General features: G+C 42.9%; 1 protein-coding gene and 1 non-coding gene across 6 annotated transcripts in view; both read right to left on the bottom strand.

Annotated features, from left to right (window-relative positions):
* Nucleotides 1-21,140, bottom strand: part of EVA1A (eva-1 homolog A, regulator of programmed cell death) — a 201,603-nt gene that overhangs the window by 63,187 nt on the left and 117,276 nt on the right. For 2 of the 5 annotated variants that reach the window (XM_088053172.1, XM_088053171.1), the window contains exon 1: nt 1,484-1,549. The exons of 2 other annotated variants lie outside the window; for them this stretch is intronic. The gene's annotated coding sequence lies outside the window, so the exon portion shown is untranslated. Of the gene's footprint in view, nt 1-1,483; nt 1,814-21,140 lie in introns of those variants that run through there. One more of the 5 variants, XM_088053170.1, reaches the window with a different exon arrangement.
* TRNAC-GCA (transfer RNA cysteine (anticodon GCA)) lies at nt 15,664-15,735 on the bottom strand. Its single transcript has one exon. It is a non-coding gene; the product is annotated as a tRNA-Cys (tRNA).

Below are 21,140 nucleotides of genomic sequence, written 5' to 3'. Positions count from 1 at the left end.
CACTTGTACTGTATAAGCCGGCTGTGAGAATACTGAAAGTGCATACTTTTTGATAAATCCTTCAGTAGCACAACACTCAGAAAGAGGTTGGGAGACTGGAAGACCTGAAAAAGTATTTCCCACTGAACTTGATTTGAAAAAAAATGCGCCTTTCATAGAGGAGCTGTGAAACAAACTTTGAGCTTTTACCTAGAAACTGGCTCCAGGCAAAGCTGTCAGGAAATGTCTCCTGGGTCCCCTATTGCTTATGGCAGCACGACAAGGGGTGCCAAGGCTGGACAGGGAGCTTGAACTTTCCCCAGACATGGGAGGAGATGTACCTTGGCTGGAGGCAGGGGAGAGGGACTGAAGTGCTCCGGGTGAGCCCAAAGCCCCTTTCCTACATACCCATTTTCTACCTTTTCCCACCATTTTCTCATTAGGGAAGGGGGGACAGAGAGAACTCTACTGCCAAACCAGCATAAAACGAGAGCTGAAGAAGCAACATGAATCAAGCAGTGACTAGGAGGTAAACATACAGTACACAATGCCTTGGGATCATTTTTCCTGGGGCCAACTCCAAGACTTTTATTGCCCCACTTATAATTAGCTGGTAAATATTGTACATATAGTTGACCTTTCTAAATGCTGCTGGGTAGCTGGAGGTGTTGGGAGCTAATCCTGCCTGTGAAGACCCAGGGTTGTACAGCACCGACTTTATCTGCCGGCGTGTAATGCTCTGCAAGCGCTTTTTTCCCTCACTTACTGACATATTGAGATTTACTGCCCTGTGTCAGTGAGTTCAAGAAAGCCTTTTAACTCTGGAAGCTCCAGGAACCAGCTCCAGCACATGCTTCAGGATTCATCCGTCAGTTTGTTACGCCTTGTTTGTCCAAGAAACAGTCAAGACTGAACGAGTCAGGAATGACAGAAATAGTACATGAAGTCACAGTTGCTCCACTTTAAAGCACAAGCATTTGTGTCGTTTTCCTACCAAATATATGTGCGTTCAGCGAGCAAATAAGGCAATGGCAGAGGAAAGGCAACACGGGCAGGATTTTACAGATGCCAGCTGAGTTGTGCCCGCTCCTCCAAGGGAGGGTAGCAGAAGATTTCCACATGTACCAGCTCTTTCTGCCCAGGAAAGCAATCCCCGGGACTGGACACACTCACAAACCCCGTGAACGCTGCTGCAAGCCAGCCCTGGGAAAAACCTGCGAACACTAAACCGAAGCTGAAAGAAAAACACGTAAGAGAAAACTGAGCAGCCCCTACTCTTTGCCTCACCTCCGCTCACTGCCTGCCCGGCTTCTGAACATCCCCGCGCTGCTGTCCGCTCTGTTAACCAGCCCTTTTTTCCGTCAGTCACATCCAGCCACCGGCTCCAATGCCAGCCCTCGCAGCTGACCTGTCCCACGGAGCGAGACGCGCACCTGGCTCCCGTCCCCTCCCGGTGCCCGCAGCCCCCGCCCGCCCCGCAGCGGCATCCCCCGCTCCCGACCACCTGCACGGCCGGCAGCACCACGGCGGCCAAGTTTGCGAGAGAAGGATGGTTTTGCTCTCACCGCCTCAGGTTCCCAGCAGCCTGGGACGTACGGAGAGCCGAGCGGAGAGAAGAAAGTTGTTGTAGCGTTCGGCTTCTTGGCGCTCCTGGCAGCGGGCTGGGAGCCGAGCCCGTGGGGACAGCAGGACAGGAATGCGGTGTGGCAGGAGGGAGAGCGAGGTGTGCCCAGCGCTGTCACAGCTCCCGAAAGCCGCGGCCGGGAGGGCGCACGCCCCGCGCGTCTGCGGGAGGGCTGGAGCGAGTGCCGGGGAGGGCAGCAACAGGAAATGACACAGAAACTTCACCAGGCTCCAATCCAAACTTGGCCCCTGACATGAAAGAGAGGGGAGGCAATTGGGGGCGGCTGGGGGGGAAGAGAAATTTTTCCTCCTCATTAACCAGCGTAAAAATCTGCTGACTGAAAAAAAAAAACCCGAAAACATTACTGTGACAAGTTTTATTAAAGCAAGGAACGAAGGGGGGTAGGAGCGGGATTCCCATCAGAGTTTATTTATTTGAGCAGGAGCGGCGCGATGTTGTTAGATACTAAGAGCAAAATGCCATTTTCAGCAGTTTCCTGGCTTTTCTGAGCTCTCGAATGCTCCAGTGTGTGCCTGAGGGCAGCGGGCAGGAGCGAGGTCCCTCCTGCATCCTGCGCGGCAGACGCTGCCCCAAGAGCACAGGGGGTGCAGGCAGGCGCTCCGAAATGCTCCCGGAGCAGAGGGGATGGCCGGGGCTCCTGGGTGCTGTGCCCAGCCTGGAGAGGAGCACACGGCTCCTGGGTGCTGTGCCCAGCCTGGAGAGGAGCACACGGCTCCTGGGTGCTGTGCCCAGCCTGGAGAGGAGCACACGGCTCCTGGGTGCTGTGCCCAGCCTGGAGAGGAGCACACTGCCCCGCACACCTCGGGGACGGGGCAAGTGGCAGCCCAGGCACCCGCAGGACGTGACAATGGCAACACTCACAGAAGCAGAAAATCACACTTGAGTGTGTAGTCAAACCTTTGCTTGGACGGATGCAAGAAACTGCCTTTATCGAATAAAGTTGGATGGATAGTTCAGAATCATATACCCATAAAATCATTAAAGTTGAAAAATACTTCAAACGTCACTTAGTCCAACTAACAACAACATGCTCACCATTAAACCATATTCCCAACTATCACACCTACGCATTTTCGGAACACTTCCAAGGATAGTGACTCCACTAGTGTCCCTGAGCAACCTGCTCCAGTGCCTGACCAGTCTCCAGTGAAGAAATTTTTCCTGATATCCAATCTGATGGATTTTCTAATAGCATTATTCATAATCTATTTGGATTATTTTCCTGATATCCACTCTAACCTTCCAGCAAGGCAAACCCTCTGAACTCCTCTCTACATGCTGGGTGCAAGGCACAACAGCTGTTCAACTTGGCAGCAGTTTTTAAAGCATTCTTTAGACCTAACACCTAAAATGTGCCCTTCACAGGCAGCCCAGACCTAGCCTGACTTTAGGCTCTTTGCAAATCCCACCTGTGCTTGCAGAAGGCAGTGCCATAAACTCTTTGACAGGAGCCCATAGGACTTTCTAAGGGGTCCTCTCATCCTCCTGATTTGGTTCCAACACCACAGCTGAAAGGTGGATGAGATGACCACACAATAAGGTCACTGTAGATTGAACAGAAGGTCAAACGTTGTTTGAAAGAAGCTGTATGACTCCTCGTACTACTCAAAGATGTCCTATCAGATACAGTAAACTGGAGGGACAGTTGGAATCCAGGTCTAAGCTCAGATTTTCCTGGAAAGAAAATATAAACTTAGCCATGCTGTCCACAAATATGAAAGTGGTGATTTTTTTCCTAAAAATTGACCTTTCTTAGGCTAAAGATGGCCTCACTGAGACCTTTCCATTTACCAATCAGTTTTATAGGTATATCATATTTCCACTAAAACAAGAATTTTAAAATATTCCTATTTAATAGGAATTAATTAATTAATTTAATAGGCCAGGTGAGATCACTTATTTGATAATTTCCATCACCTGGCCTGATCACCTGCATAGATGAAGCCACAGAATGGTGTCCCAAAACAACACCTGAATCATTACAAATTACAGTACATCATGCAAGGACACATCCCCCCCTGAATCAGAGGCTTTGAGGGAAGGACCATCCACCCCAGATAAGTGATTTCTGTGGCTATCACCCCATCAAGAAGGACTGCCTTTCTGATCTGCATTTGTCTGGCCTCATTCTCCACCCTCAACCCTGGCCATCACTCATCAGTCTCTCCAGGAGGCTGCAGATCAGGCATGGGCAGAGAAGGCTGCAGCCCACCAAGGTACAGCCCATCCTCAGTTTACCCCCAGAATAGCAGGAATATTTCAAGCCCAGGCATAGCTGGGGACACTCCAATATTTTGGTTGAAAGCAGAGAGGCCATGCAGCTCTGAGTGGAAACTGGAGCCTGCTGCTGCCTCGCCATGCAAGCTCAACTTTACAAAACCACAGACAAGTCATCTTGTAACCTTGTCCTGAATAAATAAAAATAGCTGAGCTTTTTTAGTCTCTCACGGTAAGGCAGATTTATGGACAAACCACAAACCGTGCTTGTCACTCTTTCAAGATCCATTTTCATTGCATTAAAGTTCTTTTTCAAATGTGCCTACCAGAACTGGATGTGGTATTACCTCAGCTATACTGTAAATTTTTAACAGACTTGGACTCCTATCCAGCTGCTCCATCAGATGCATCCCTCTCTTTGCTGTGCCTTTGTGAATGCAGTAGCGACCTAACAAGCTGAATTAGGGATTTATTGTTATAGTATCATTTTACTCCAAACTTCAACCTTAAACACAAAACACTTTCAGATTTGGCATTTATACAGTGTTCAACATATGCTTTGATCCAAACAAGGGCTTTGACCCGCCTAACCTTTGGTGTATTTTTTTCACTCCTGTGAATGACTTGAGCACAATCGTACGGTATCGGTTGTCACTTCCTTAATGAGAGGTTATTTTCAATTAATCAAAGAAATATAAACAGAGCCTTGTATCAAGTTTAAATAAGCTCAGAATAGTTCTGCCCTTAAAACAGATGTCTAAAGCTGTGTCTCCTTTCAGATCAGAGCTAGTGCACTGTCAAGAAGAGATCTTGCAGATCTGTTTGCTCACCCAGCTCAAAAAAACCAAGTATCAGCTCCAAATCCTGACACAGTCGAGTGTGGCCCATTGAAGTCAGTGAATTGGGCAGCCCATGATGCAGATTAGGGTAACCAGGCCAAAATCAGATTTGTGAGGTCTTTACAGATTAGAGAGAACAGCAGAAGGGAATTAGATAGCACCATATTATTTCAAAGTAAGGCTAGCCCTGTATCAAGCCCAGCACACCATAGCTGCTTCCCCATGGCTCTGATCGTGAAGAGGTCAAATAATAAAATGAGAAGAGGAAGAGATTAACTAAACAGGGCCAGCAGGCACAGCCCCATGCACAGTGGGGGCTAAATGTCCTTAACCCCCAAAAGAGAATGGCCCCTTGCAGAGCATTTATCAGGAGCAATCTCTGGTCATGCCATGCCAGAGACTTGGCACCCCACACTGGAGTAAGCAGGCATCATGATAACATTGAACACCTTAAAAGTTTTCCAGTGGTAGGATCCTGGTGCTGTTTAATTAATTTAACCAATAAAGTAAATATAGCTAATTTCAGAATGATAAGTTACCCAAACCACCCACAAGACTTTTCCTTCATCCTGAAGCCCTGGGTAAATACAGGCTTGTCCTGTGAGACTCAGGCTTTTCCACACAGCTTTAACATCCTATTTCTTGCACTTCAGACACTGTTTTTTATCTGCAAGCTCTCTAAGGTGAGGAGCACATATATTCCTAGATCTTAGCCCTTGCTTGTCACTCAAAAAACAAGTGTTTTAATCCCTGGGGTGGGATGTATCTGCACTCTGCTTAGCCACCTCAAGGGTAGATCTGAATTAAATATCTGCACTGTCCCTCTCTAGTTAATAGAGACTGGACCTTGTGGAGGATAATTTGTTTTATCCAAACACAGTTTAACACAGGTGAGATGAATCCCCTCTTGAGTTGAATCTCCTGCTCCAGGGATTATAAACCTTGCTAATTTCAATCTCTGCACCTAATTTTCCATGTCTAACAAGGGGGCAAAAATAAAGTATATGTTTACCTCTCAGAGCTAAACACAGATTATTTCATATCTATAAAATATATATTATAATAATGTTTTCATGACTTTTGATGTCAGGAACAAGTCATCTTGTGTAGCCTCTAAATGAGCTAAACTCTGATTAGGCCACTAAGTTTTCATCCAGTTACCACTGGAGCCCAAGATACTGAGTGGATACTAAAGTACATCTTCCTAGCAGGGATTAACTCTGGATGTGTCAAGGGTCTCAAGGGAGGGGGAAAGCCACCATATCTTTTATTAACTGACAGTCCTGAGAATAATAAATATCTTTTCAAAGGCAATTAATCTGAAAGAGCTTCCTGAACTTGTTTTTGTTGTGTATATATATATATATATATATATATATATATATAATTTAATATCTCTGCACTGTGTGCCATTTTCTCTTGCTAAAAATACTCTCTATAATCAGTCAGCTTTTCTAAAGTGTGTTCTGATAATCTGAGCTCATTCACAAACAGCACCCACAGCAACACCCAGTAGAGGTAGGGGAACACATTTGAAAGTATTCACTTGGCAGCTTCCTGCCTTGAAAATGAACATCACATTCCCATTCCTACCTAGAAATTAGAGTATAGGAAGGGAAATGGCTTTTTGCAAATGGACAGATTTTGCCTTTTTATTTGTGAGGATCTACAACATGCAACTATTGAGATTCTAGGGTGAAATAACCCACATGTGTTTGGCTGCTATAGAAAGGGAATTTATAAGAGTTTTCTTTTACTTGTTTGTCTTTCTTTTACCTTTTTCTTTTTTGTCTTTTTTTTTTTTTTTTTCAGTCCAAATGGCATCCTGGTCTCTGGTGGAAACCAGTGGGACCTGTGGCTGAGAGACCTCCACAACCCTGGTTAAGGATAGAGGAGGGGAACCAATCTTTTTTTTTATCCTTTTGGCAGATCTATAACTAAAACCACAGCATGAAGCATGTGCCAAAATACTGGGTTTATTAACTATACTCTCACCTGGATAAACCATTTCTGTTTGAAAGAGTACCTTAAACTGCTTACAGCAGCAGGATTAAGGTGTGATGAATTCAAACAGAAGGAATAGTCTTTCTTTTATTCTTTTCTTTCAGTACCTTCCATTTCATTCTGAAATTTCATTCATGGGTTGTCTGAATCCCACAAGAAAAATTGTAATGCCTCAGAGATGTATTATTTTCTGGTTTTCACAGTTTTCATATGTTAACATTGGATTATCTGCTGTTTTACAAAAAAATTTTTGTATACCTTTCCATACATGTCTGCTCCTCCCCATTCTATTTTTGGTATTTATGAAGGCAGCTACAGAAATTTCAGGGGCAAATGACCTTTAAAAATTAACAAAGATCTGTAATATTTACATCCTATGTATTTTACAGAAGGAGAAAAGCTGGTTTCTTCTCCTCTATCCCTGCTCCCCCCCAACCCCAAATAAATAGGAATTGTCTCTCAAGTTTGTCTCTCTCCAGAAAAATCTGACCTACAAATGGCTTTCTCATAACTCAGCAGACTAGTTTAGTCCTCATATGGATTTATCATTAACCACATAAGCACATGTTGTTCATTTTGCCCAACCTAATGAATATGCTATAAATAAAATAACTCTAAAAGCAGGTTTCACCATTCTTATCCAAGCTGTTGCTGCAAGTCCTCGTAATTCCCAAACCCACTTACATTAGAAACATTAATCACTTGATTATAATTCAAAGCATCAGCTCTCTACAGCTGAAACTCCCTAGCACTTGACTTTGGCTAGACCTCTAACCTCAACTTATCACTTTCAGGCGTACTCCAGGTTTTCTTCTCCAATCTGTCACTAATGTAGGAAAGACGTGGGAAGTTGCTTTCAGGAGGTATTTTTAACCTAGGAGTGTCTCATTAAAAAGAGAGCTTAGTATAGAAACTCTAAAACAAAACCTTTTCACCTTCACTTAGCACAGCAACCTGAAAATACCAGAGGGGTGTTTCACCACCACTCGTTTCATTTTAAACCAAAACAATGTAAAGAAAAAGGAAGCTCTTTTGGAAGAGACACTGTTGAGTGTAATTCCTATCTACCCCACAAATATTTTATATGATCATAGGATTATCTGTAGAGCTTTTTAGTTTCTATCTTGAATGAAGCAGGATGAATCAAGCCATCTATTCTGACTTACCTGCTCATTCATTAAGAGTGCATTTGTACATTTTGGGTTGTTTCTCCTTATTTCAGCTGACAACATGGAGATCATATTCCATCTTGACCAAAGGTTTTAAAAGCTGAGAGAAACAAAAGGTTATTCATAGGATATTATTTTTAAGCCACATGTGCTTTAGTCTGGAAATAGAAAGACAAAGATAAAACTCCCAGAAGGACAGCCACAGCTAATGAGAGCCTGAGAGGAAATGATCACACATTCTTAGTTCTTCTGATGGATGTCCTTCTAGCCTTATTAATCAGAACTTTGTAATGCCGATAAATCATCGAAGTATGATAACAGATGAAGGTGAGTTTGGATGTAAAATGATCCATAGTGAAGGATTACAATAAAGGAGGAAAAGGAGGGGGAGCCAAATACAGTTTTATAAACTGCATCCTCAGCTTGTGAGGACTTGTAGATAATAAATGTCATTCCTTTTCCACATTATCTAGTAGATTAAGAATGTTTCTTGATGTATAACTGCTGGGAAGCCTCTGTAGCACCTTCTCCAGTTACCAGGAGGTTTATATTACATCAATTGCTTTAATTTTCCATCAATTATGATTTCATTTACAAAGAGGAACTTTAAAGTACCTTTTTTCCTTTAACCTCTCTTTGAGGAAGTAGGCTCCAGAGGCTGGAAAGGAGAATATATGCAGAACACTGATGGTTTTGATCTTGCAAAGTTTGTCAGATCCTGCTTGAGATTCCAGCAGGTTTTCTGGTATGACCTTATCATGCTTAAATGATCCTGTGTCACAGAGGTGTCAGCAAGGTCTCCATGCCTCCAATCACTCTAGATAGAGAGTTGTTGGTTTCTGTATTCAGCAGAAACCACCCATCCATCAATCCACATGTGTCACAATTTGTGGTTTTCAAGGAAAGCGTTTCTCAGTACACTTAGGAAATAAATAAATGCATTTGATATTCTATTACTGACAAATCAGTTCCATTCCCTGCTTTCTGCCAGTGGTTTTTGTGCTGCAGAATACAGCCCTGGCCATCTGAAGCAAACCGAAGCCATGCTTATGTACTGCAAATTCAAAATAAAAGGTTATTAAAATGAGGTAACTTGCCGATAAGGCAAAATTTGCCTTAAGCCATGAGAGCCAGAGGTATAACAGACACCTAGGAAAGAAAGGACAGAAGTGCACTGGATGCCTTTGAGGATGCTCCCAAATTAAAAACAAATTTGGATGCTGTGCTGTAGCCTTTTTTGGTTTGTGCCACAACACAGAGAGATCTCCAAGCTGATGCCCTACCAAGCTTTGCTAAGTCATGCTGCAGGACAGCACCTGTCAGGGAGATGCTGGTCCAGTTTGGTCCAGTGAAATTATGCCAGGGACATTGTCTGTTGAACTGAGGGGCCCCATCTAGAGGCATTTCAGCTTGGAGGTTCCATGGGTGTGAGTCTTACTCTGTGTGGAGACAGACCAAACATGTCCATACCATACTGTATTCTGCATTCTCTAGGAATATAAACTAGGGATATAGTTGAGTTTCATGGCACTTCTCAGAGCTTCCCTGACTGGGATGACAGCTGAGGTGTCTCTGGCACCATCTGCCCAAACACTCCCAATTCCAAGTTGCAGCAGCTCACAGGGAGATAGAAAAACTGGGCAGTCAAGGGGACAGCCTTTGAAGTGATTGGATATCCCTCCAAAAATAAAAAATAAGGCAAACTTATCCCTGTAATGCCTGCTTTGTACTCCATGGAATAGAGAGGACAGCACTTCTGTTATCTCTGCTCTTGCCAGCATTTCTGTATGTTGCTGTTTAATGGGAAGTACTGAAAACACACATGAATGGACACCAAATTACAGAATATCCCTCCAGGCTTTCTAAGCCATCATGAGCATGAACCCGAGACAAGTACACGTGAACACAAATTCTAAGCTGAGATGTGTCATTTTACCCAAATAGAAAGTGGAGTGGAGAAGAGAGAAAATTAAGAACAAAAGACAATGAGGAAAGAGAGGGGTGGAAAGACCTATAAATAAGCTTTAGCATCTGAGAATAACCAAGCAGAATACCTGATGCTGCAGTCTGAGGTCTGCTGTGAATGGATGCTTAAGCCTGTGGCATGGAAATGAGTCAGAATTGCTGTCCCAGGGAACACACTCCACTGGAGCAGTTTAGCTCCTCTCAGGGGGGTATGCTGGACTTACAGATTTGATTCTTGCCACATGATTCTTGCCAGATGTCTGGTCATAGACTGCTGATCACCAGCAAATTATTTAAAAATAGACTTCAGCTGAGACACATCACTTCCACCCCGAGAGCACTTAATTCTTAAAATTCAAAGAATTGAGTGCTTGAGATCAGCAAAGGAATATCCTTAAATTACAGTTTCATACTGCAAAGCCTCTGCTCTTGAAATATGGAGGCAGCTCAAAGAAATAAAGTGATATTCAGTCCCTCTTTCTGTTGTTCTTGAATGAAGCATGCTATGGATTTCTAGACCTGGATTTAGGCCTGAAAGCACATCTGGAGGGTGTATACTCCTTGCACTTGTTAGATTTGTGCTACATGGAATAAATCATGACTTCCACAAATATCATAAATTATGAAGAAAATTCCTGTCCTGAAACTAAATATTGTTGTTTATTTTGTCACATTGAGACTGACTCCTACAGAGATTATGTCACCAAAGCCATGAAACGCCAGCTGCAGAGCCTTGCACTGCTGTAGCAATGTTCCTGTGAAGGCAACTGATTGAAACTCCACCATCCTGAGCTAAGGCATCACATCTTCCCAATCCACATGGTGACACCTATCAAACAGGAGTCACTGTAATATTATCACCCTTATCTGCTAGAGAGGAGAAACTGAAACACAAGAAAATGAGGAGTCTTTGGCAACTGAGAACAAGGTAAACAAACGCAGCCCTTCTAAGCAAGCTCACCTGACACAGGAGTTGGAGATAAAACATTTCTGGCTTCCAGTGCCAGTGATATGACCAGGGAGAAACCTTCTCCTTCCTGGCATGGCATTTGTTAAATTGAATAGCTCAAAAAACCTTTCAAACTGGGCATGGAGCTACCTCTGCTCACAGGAACAGCCCTGTCTCCAGCAGCAGCACTGCTGCTAGGGAGCATTACATAAACAAGTTCATGTCAGGTCACAATCAGAAGACAGGCAGAGGCAGAAACACTCCAGCAGGCATTATTTTTCCACAGCACAGCCAAAAGCAGGCAAATTTTTAAGAACAGTAAAATGCCAGTGTTTGCAGACACCATTTATTAATAACAGGATGGATTTTCAATCAGTTTGTACAGCATATACCAACATCATCTTTGCTGCACTAAGTTGATGAAAGTGACATAAATTTTCAATGAACAATTATTTAAATCAAGGTGCAAAACTCACTGGGGAACCTGAAAAATTCTCCATTTTCTTGATTCCAAAGATCTGTTCCCAAATCCAAATCCATCCAGTAAATACTTAGCCATGAGTGTGTCACATGTGCTATAGAAGAAAACAGGAGATCAAGGATCCTGTACTTGAAAATTGAAAAGGTAGGAACAGACAGAGGAGTGATTAAATCCTTCCTCTCTCTTGCATTGCACTGCTGATGCTTTCTCATTTTTAATAGAGGTTATAGAGCACAGAGAAACAGAGAATCCCATGAAATTGCAGACTGTGACCCAAGGGGCTCAACAAGGACAGTGTTTATTCCCCACAGGGCAGGAACGGGGGTTCCTAAACCAAGATGAATCCCAAGTCCTGAACTGGAAATAATCATAGACCTGGATGTGCAAAGGAAAACTGTACTGTGGTCTCAAAAATGGTTTAAAAAATAGGAAACTTTGGGAATTGCTGATCTTATGGAGTTTAGTTAGATGCTTATAATCACATCATGTTTACTTTTAATTGGTTTCAATATCTCAGAGTTGCATTTTTACCATCAGGAAGGTGATGAATTTGAGCAAGGGGCTTACCATGTAAGCAAGCTGTCAGAAATGAAAAAGAAAAAAAAAAAAAAAAAGAAAAAGAAACCCACCAGGACAAATAAAATACAACCTGTCTGACCTTCCTGAAGCCTCTAAATTTTGCCTCAGCTTGTTACAAGATGGCAAACCCTCCTTAGTAACTCCAGTGAGTATCAAAACGGGCCATTGCAAAGAAGCACAGTCATATTCTGTGAGAAATAACACAAATCTCTCTATTTATAACGCAGCTCTTCTTGGGTTTTTGCCATTAATCTTTGGCCCATCTGCATACCCAGAATTCAGCCTTTCCAACATGTTCCAGACTCTGAGCTAAGAGTCCTGAATCAAATATTCCCCATTCCTACTTTATGCCACTGTAACATTTCAACCTGAAATCCCCAGCGCTTCAGAGAAGGAAGGTTTCCTTCCAACAGGCAGCAGCAGAGCTGACAGGGAGTGCTGATGCTAAGCTCCCACTCTCTGCTACTTTTGAGTAATGTCTGTCATGTCAGGCTGGAGAGGTGGATATAACAATGGGACAGGTATGGGTACAGAGATATTTAATACAAGAAACTCATCTGAGAACATCATGGCACAGCAACTCTCCTCCACTGTCTATTTCAATTTCCTGAAGAACTCAGGAATTCTGTGCCCGTATCTTTGCTGTCTGCACTTAGGACATCTCCAAGACATAGTCAAGGACCAGAAGAAGACAATGGTTAGCAACTATGATCCTCTGGATCAATGGGAAAAGAAAAAGTGGTCTCATCAAAATGGTGGAACACATTCCTTTAGCAACTGCAGACTTCAAATCCCATTCCCTTTCACTAAAGGTACATGGCTCAATTCTCTTTCATCTGTTATATGAAATAAAAGTGCTGTAAAAAAATGATAAAAAATGTTTCTATAAATATATTACAAACCAAAGAAAGATCGAGAACCTCCGTCCTTTACTAGAAGCAGAGGAAAACAAAGAATGAGGAAAAGGCAGAGGTTCTCGCAAGGAGGTTGTTGCAGGCTGGGGATAGGTCTCTTCTCCCAGGTAATAAGTGATAGGACAGGAGGAAATGGGTTCAAGTTGCACCAGTGGAGGTTTAGATTGACTATAAGGAAAAATGTCTTCACTGACAGGGTTGTCTAGCACTGGAATTGTCTGCCCAGGGCAGCGGTGGAGTCTCCATCCCTGGAGATATTTAGAGGATGTGTAGATGTGGCTTTGAGGGACATGGTTTTGTGGTGGGCTTGGCAGTGCTGGGTTAATGGCTGGACTTAGTGATCTGAAAGGTCTTTTCCAAACTTAATGATGCTGTGATTCTAAAACATGTAAGAGGATACACATTTCACAAAAGTCAAACTGGTGTAAGAAAATAATATGCTGCACTTCAAACACTCTTCCCCAGAGGAGAAGTTATAAAAACAATAGTTGAAAGATGCATGATTATTTTGCCTAATGCACTACCAGAAGATGTTCCCATGCTCATTTGATGGGTGCAGGAAAAGAATGGAAAATAACATAGTTGGGTTCAGACCAGGTCAGGTGATCTTCCCAAAGATTGCTCCTGTCTCTTTTCTCAAGAAGCACATACCCAAGAGATTGTGTATGCAAACAGCTACTCAGAGGGGAGCATGATACAATAATAAAAACCAACAGACACATTTAGAATAGTATTAAAAATTAAATCCAGTAGCTGCTTGTTACGCATGTGTCCAACTCACTGCAATGCAATGCTTTCCTGAAACTTGAGGAAGATTTTAGGAGGAGGTAAGTAAGTGGATGCTCTCCATACACCACACACATTAAATAGGGGTAATTAGGCCTACCATCATGGGCTTGTCTGCAGCACATCAATCACGGGCAAAGTCACAGAACGTCTGTGACAGGGCTCAACAAATAAATAATTAATATACATTAACAATGTGTAATGGAAAAGGAGTCTTATTAATTAATCCAGTCTTGTGTTTTGATGAGCCTACAAATGAGGTTGATAAGAGTGTTGAGGTAATGGGCTTTTGAAAAGCACCAAATTTGAACTATTGAGTAATATACTTGGCTGGTTTAAAATAAACACAGTACAGTGTAGATTAATTGGAGACCAGCTGATAGCTTTCCAAATTAAATAGCAAATGGCAAATGTTCACTCAGCAAGTGAAGTTTCAGCCCCCTATAGATGTTGGTTTACCAGTTGCTATTTAATGTTTTTATTGCTGACACAGAAGAAAAGGTTAAACTATTGTTTAGTAAGTTTGTGGAATTTTGGGAAGCAGCATGGAATACAGAGGGCAATAAAGCAAAACAATCCCAAGAGGAATTCAGTAAACTGCACACAAGCCAACAGTATGAATTTCAGTAAAGTCCTGAATGTAAGATTAAACAGTGGAGAACTTGCTTCTCAGACATGAGAAAGGAGGCCAGAGAAAACTGGAAAAAGCCTAGAAAGTGATGGAATCTAAGTGGTGTAACACAGACATCTTCAGCAGCATAATGCATACTAGAGATTAATACCAAGTAGAAGAAGCAAAGAAATTTTATAACCACCCAACCTGGCATTGGTGCAACTGCTGCTGGTATTCAGAGCCTCTTCTAGAGACTGCAGGTACTGAAGAACTAAAAATAATTGAGGGGAAAGGACACAAGAATGAATAAAGAATTGGGAAACCTCATTTTGAAAAAAGACATGAGAAGATTTACCTCTTTAATTTTACAAAGAAAAGGCTGAGAGGTTTCTTAATCACACATTATAAGTGTTCAAAGAGAGAACTGGAATTACCTAACAAAGTTTCTTCAACCTTAAAAGGTCTCACAGTGGCCAGTAGGTAGAAGTTAAATCTAGACATTCAGAGCAGATATAAATCTGATTTCTTTGGCAATTTTGCAAGGGTTTTGGGATACTTACAGTCACTGGGAATCTTCAAACCAACTTTTTTTAAGTTCCATTCCAGTTCAAACAGCAATTAATTTAGGGAGGTCTTATGACCTCTTGGCCTCAGTAATTTATCTGTTAAGTGACAGGGCTTCAAATGCTTCTGTGGGAGGTTATTTTACAACCTAATAAACGTCATCTTTGGGAAAAATTCCATGGGATTCTGCATTTGCCTTTAATACACTCACTACTAATGGACCACACTGAGTAACTGATTCCCTTGTTTTCAGTTCTCATCAAAGCACAATTAAAATAATGATCTTTCAGCAGATAATAACACCTTTCTAATACTTGTAAAGAATAATCAGAGAATGAATCAAGCAATTAATTCTTAGTTCTTAGTCATCCCTCCCACTCAAGACCCAAACCAGTGTTCACTTAAGCACAGGAATATGTGAGGAATGTTTCCTTCAGCCAGGCACTGGAGCAAAAGAGAGAAATTTGGCATTTGTGACCCTAAGATTGCCACAGTTTGTGGTATCTGTACCCAAACCAGAAGACTGTGCAGAGAAAATGAAGATTCTTGCAGGAGCTGAAATAAATGTCCTCCTGTGGTTAACACTCACTCCTTCTCTCCATCTTCACTTGTTTTTTGGCTGTGACTTGTCACTTTGGTTGCTCATGTTTTAATTTCCTTCATAATCTCAATCCTGCTACTCAGTGTCTAAGCATTGTGTATGTTTTCCTTAGAACCCCAAAAATCATAGAATTGTCTGGGTTGGAAAAGACCCTAAAGATCCTCTCATTCCAACCCCCTGCCATGGGCAGGGACACCTTCCACTATCCCAGGTTGCTCCAAGCCCTGTCCAGCCTGGCCCTGAACACTTCCAGAGATGGGGCAGCCACAGCTTCTCTGGAGAACCTGTTCCAGTTCCTCACCACCCTCACAATAAAGAATTGTTTTTCTAATATCTGACCAAAAAAAAGCAGCACCTGAGGGGGCACCTGGAGTTGAATCAGGGACCTCTTGATCTGCAGTCAAATGCTCTGCCACTGAGCTATACCCCCTGCCTGACCAGCCCTTCTCTGTAAATGAAACCCATTATGACTTCTCCTGCCCCAGGGAGTTCAAAGCATGGAACTGGAATATAAACCAGCCCTGCAGAACTGGTCCAGCAAGACAACCTCACCACATTTCTTCCTGAGCCTTGCAGAAGACACACATGGGGGTGTAGGACTTCTGGGGCAGCACAGCAATGTCTTATGAATGAATAAAAACTGAACCTTACAGCTAGTGCTGGACAGTGCCAGCCAATGAATTGCAAAATGAAGGAAAATTTGCTCTGCACTGCCCTGCACTTCTTTCCAGATATGGAACAGGGTTAGCTGTCCAGCTCCTTTGTCCAGATGTGCACATCAAGGCCAGCTGCATTGCCCATCTCTTCTCAGCCAGCACTATGCCCTCCTCCCCTCAGCTCAACAATCAACCCACAATCAGGGGTAACAGTGATCTGGTGACTCCAGGGACTGAATCTCCATCTCAAAGCAGTGGTGATATTCCCCAAAGGACAGTCCTGAAGTTCAGCCTTCACTGAGCAATTCCAGGCCTCTGGAAACAGGCTGGAGAACAGTAAATTTAGTAAGGGAACAGAGATCCTAGAGGTCCCTATTGCTTCACCAGCCCTCTGGCTGAAATATTTAGTAGTATCAAGATTCTTGATAGAATCACAATATGTGTTCAAATACCAGGACAGCGAAACAGCATGTCCATGGGGTCAGCCACGGGGCTCTGGTATGAAGAATCCAGTGCAGGCACAGTTGGACAAACATTAGATAAATCAATGTGAGAGGCTGAACCCCAATGGAAACTAAGAGAATTTGTTTGCTCTAAATGATGAACCACATGGACTGAGATTTCTGTAGAAAGCATCTACAGACAGGTACATTCACAGGGACTCTGGGTAAGGTGCCCAGACTGAAATGTTTTTGGCACCATTTGCTGTGATTTTGATTCATTCAAAGTTTGCCAGATCAAAAGCTATTAGTACTAGTGCTTCAGAAAGCATGATCCCTCCCAAGATGAGCACCATCTCACAATGACCTACCATAGACAACCCTCCTTCCAAACCATTAATAAAGATCTTAAACAAAAACAGTCTAACATTGTTCCCTTCTGTTCCCCTGAGGTATCTTCCACCAAGTCTTGGCATTTATTCATCACTATGTGTTTCTGGTGCCTCCAGCCTGTTTTCAGTCTGCTTTATAATCGTCATCTCCAGTCAATTTAAATTAAATTTTCAGTTCAGTCTTCGTGAAACAATATAATAATTGCCTCGGTACATGAATAAACATCTTATTTACACAGATTAAATGACCATATTTTTTTCATCTACTTGGCCTGCAGTTGGATCAAACTAAGTGATTAAGTTTTGTCTGGATTTCCTTCCTACAAATCTATGTGTGTGTCACCCATGTTCCTTTTCAAAGGTGAAGTCAACATGTGTAGAGGGGCTACATACTTCCTACATGCCACTAAAGGAATCAAAATAATAACTAAAGTGTGCTCTGAGTCACACAGAAAATTCAATAAACTCTTCTTCACCGGGGATGAGGTTCGTTTTAACTGCTTACAGATTTACTTTGTTTAGTCTTTTCTCCAGTATTCCATGACAACAAAATTCACCCCTTCCTTTTTCCATCGTTTACATTTCATTTTGGCAACACTCCTGAGGGTAAGCTAATATACTTATGGCTCCATGTGAATGCATGGCACAGCAAATTCTTCTTCCTTCCTTATTTATACTCCTTCACTAGACATGGAAGCCAAATTTACTAGATAGTTACTAACACTTAATGACTCCTGCTCATTTGTAAAGATCAATACAACATATTTTCCTATGTCCTCTGGTTCTCATTTGATTCTTCTGGTTTTCAGAGACAACTATGTGAGCCAGCTCCTTAACTAATTGCGTGATAAACATAGCAGGAAGATTTGGTTTCCCAAGTTTCCTTTCTAAGATTTTCCTGTTTCCCATATCCCTAAAAATTCACCCCATTCCTGATGTATTCAGTTAATGTCAGTGTCAGGAGATAGCACAGAAATTCAGTAAATCCAGCAGTACTGACTTCAAGTTCTCATCCTGTGGGGCCTCCTAATGCTGTTAGACAGTTTGAGGTCTAATATGGGATGAAAGGGGACAAGGCGAGGTAAATATGTCACTTCCACTCACGGCGCTCTATGGATGCTTCCCAACTTGGTGAAAGTCAGCTAACCCACAGGAAGTGCACTAAGGTATATTGCCATGTGAAAAAGTTTCTGTCTCTAGTGCCTACAGACACCCTTTGCACAGATCAGAATTCTTTTACCATGGATATGGGGTCACCCCGGTACAAGAACAGGATTCTGGATCAGTTTCATGTCTGAATCATCAACTTTTTCTGATTTAAAGGGGGGAGGTGGGAGGAAACATGGTCATGAAGAAAGAACTCTTTATTTCTTTGTGTCATTCCACTACACATAAACACAAATTTCCATCACCAGTCATGAAATAGCTGTTTCAACAGAGTTCTGGAAGTTTGCAGACATACACACCCCAAGAAACAACCAAACATCTGAGCAGCAGAATGATGTAAATTGGAGAAAATTAAGTGTCCTCTGCATGGGCCCTACCCTTTCAAAGCACAAACATTTCCAAAAACTAAAGCAGAGAGAAGCTCGTTCCAGCTGTTGTGTGGCTCAGACTGGCATAAATTACTGGCCAGGGCAGTTCTGGGACAGCAAAGTGGGGAGAAAATAAAGACCAAATACTGCCATGGTTCAGAAGTGTCACACTGTATTGGGAACACTGAGGTAGTAACAACATGGACCCTCTTGTGAGTTGAACAGGAGAGCAAGATTTATTACCCCAGATCTTCTTTTATAGACAAGTACATGAAAGTCCAGAAAGGTAAAACCCTTATTGGTCAGTGAACTAACACATTATCATTGATCAGTGGGGTACACCATCCCTCAACCTTCTCTTGCAAGAAAACAACACCTGCAAGGCTGTCTTCTATCTCTGAGGATTATTTTGATTCCTCCTTATGATTTCCCAGACTAGTCTGAGAAAGTTATGCGACTTGCTTTTCCACAGATACTGTGCTCCCTGCCTGCTGCTTGCATTTAGCATCCACACAGAAGATGTGAAACTTCCAAGTAACTGAACACCAGACTATTGAACATTCCTGGCTCCCTACTGTGTACCACCAGCTCCACGTATCTGCTGCACACACAGGCCAGTGAAGCACAAGCAGCAGCCTACCTCAAATACAACAGTCACAACTGTGTCTGTCATACTTCTATCTGAAAACCTCATCACTTACTCAGGTTCTGAAAAGACATGTGAACAAAGCTGAAGACACAGTGAAGATCTTCAAAATGGGCAGCCCTTTAAGGAGCTTCAGGTTTGGGCTGTGGGTCCTAAGGAAGGATCTCAGAGAGAGTCCAGCAATGCTTGCTTGATGAGATGAGAAAAGCAGGACAAAAAATATCAAAATGGACTAAATAAGTCTCTTGGTATCATCATCTGTGACTTGCTTGCTATCAGCATTGTGACACTGCATTACTTTCTTCTGTTGTCTTGCCTAAGACCTACTGAAATGAGAAGCAGCACATCTCACACAATTTATTGAAATCACTTCAAGTCTCTGAGTGAAGATAACAGCAGATAACGGCATCCACCTTCACGGAGAACTTTCAGCTGAGCACTTCCATGGATTCTCAATACACCTCATCACATCCTAGTCTTTACCTTACTTACTTTTATCACTCTTCTGCAAAGTATCTTCATATTTCATTTTTTAAATGCAGAGGTGAAAAATAGAGGGAATAATTGACCTGTCTAAGGTCACACAGGTCTGCCCAGGCTTCCAGGAGTGGGTCAGACAGAAACTTTACTTGCACTTTTGGAACTGCAGACAAATCTTATGGGTGACTGGTCCTTAAGGCTGTGCTCAGAGCTCTGCTGCTCCCTCCCCTCATGACGCCAGACACTGCAAAACAGGTCATGAGCTGGCAGAACAGTTAAGGGCATAAGTATCAGTGTCAGACCTTGTGAAGGTGCTTCAGGTTTGGTGCATGTGCTCTAGGAGCTGCCAAATTTAAAGAAACTCAAGAAGATTTTTGCAGAAGTATTCACAGAGACAGCCTGTCTCCACATGTCTATCAATAATGCTCAAGTGTCAACACTTCCAGGCCTGGATCTGAAGATGCCCTCACCTGCTATAGGTTTGCTAATGGCCATTATCTGGTTCATAAATGGGGAAAGTCAGGCACAAAACAATAAAACAATTCTTCTGCAGTAACTCAGATCAGAACTGGAATATAAAAAGAAACTGAAAAATTGAAATCCTGGCTCAAGTATCCTCTATTATCTACAAAGTGTTTGAACTGCTCCTCTCAGAGTTTTCTCTTTCATTCCTTTTCCATCACTCACACTTCCCTCCCATTGCAAACCACATCTCTCATTGCCATTGTCCTTCCTGTACTCTTTTCCACCATTCCTATCCCAGCAATTATCCCTTCTTCCCAGTTCTGCTGCTTTGCTGCAGGTCTTTCCAAATACCATTGTATTGGGCCATCTTCCTGGGATCAGAGTCACTTCTCTGGAGAGGAACATGCAGCTGTTGGTGGCTGGAAAATAGCCAGAGGGCCCCCCACTCCCCCCAGCTATGCTGCAGGAGGATGCTGAGTGATGGTGTCAGCAAAGTGCAGTAAGAGGTCTTGGCTGCCTGTTCAACACCTGAAAGCAGCCCCTACTAGCTGGAAAACAGACCTGAAAGAGGAAGGTTGCTCCCCCTGGCCTCAACCAAATGATATTTCATCCAGCATGAAGGAGATGTTGACAAAAGAGTCTGTGTCATCACAGATAAGAGACTTTTGGATAGTAGAGATGTGCCTCCACCTGTCACCTCCACTCCAGCAAGAGATAGGACACTGTCAGAGGCTCCTACTTGCCCACAGCCAGAGGTGAATGCACTGTGTTCCAGTCTGCTCATAAAAAGGGCTGTCAGAGTGGGCAGAGGGAGGGCACAGGCAGGACAGCCAGCTCTCCTGTGCTGTGTGTAAAGAATCAGGGTTAGAAGTGGCTTTAATTAGGGCATTGCTGCTTTGATTTGAGAACACAGGGACTTGTAAGTGTACTGGTTTCATGTTAAGTCATTTTTGAACTCAGGAGGAAGGGCTGGACTTGCTATTTGTGAGCATCTCACTGATCTGCTCCTTGGGTCTATTAATCCATGGTGCCCTCCCTCCTCCAGTGCATCTCTTCCAGGATATACTTCATTAGTTCAACCCAACTACACACAATTTGCTCTCAGAACATACAATGGCCAAATAAAGGGACTAGTGTGGCATGCAGCCACGGGAAAGGGGATTGAGCACAGCACAGGTACTCTCCAGGCCTGCCTTCCCAAGCAGCATGTCTCCAAGTGAT

Source organism: Pseudopodoces humilis, chromosome 3, assembly GCF_049639895.1.
Source record: "Pseudopodoces humilis isolate 2021_Gansu_Grassland_sample_001 chromosome 3, ASM4963989v1, whole genome shotgun sequence".
NCBI lineage: Eukaryota > Metazoa > Chordata > Aves > Passeriformes > Paridae > Pseudopodoces > Pseudopodoces humilis.
This window is presented reverse-complemented; position numbering and strand designations above follow the sequence as displayed.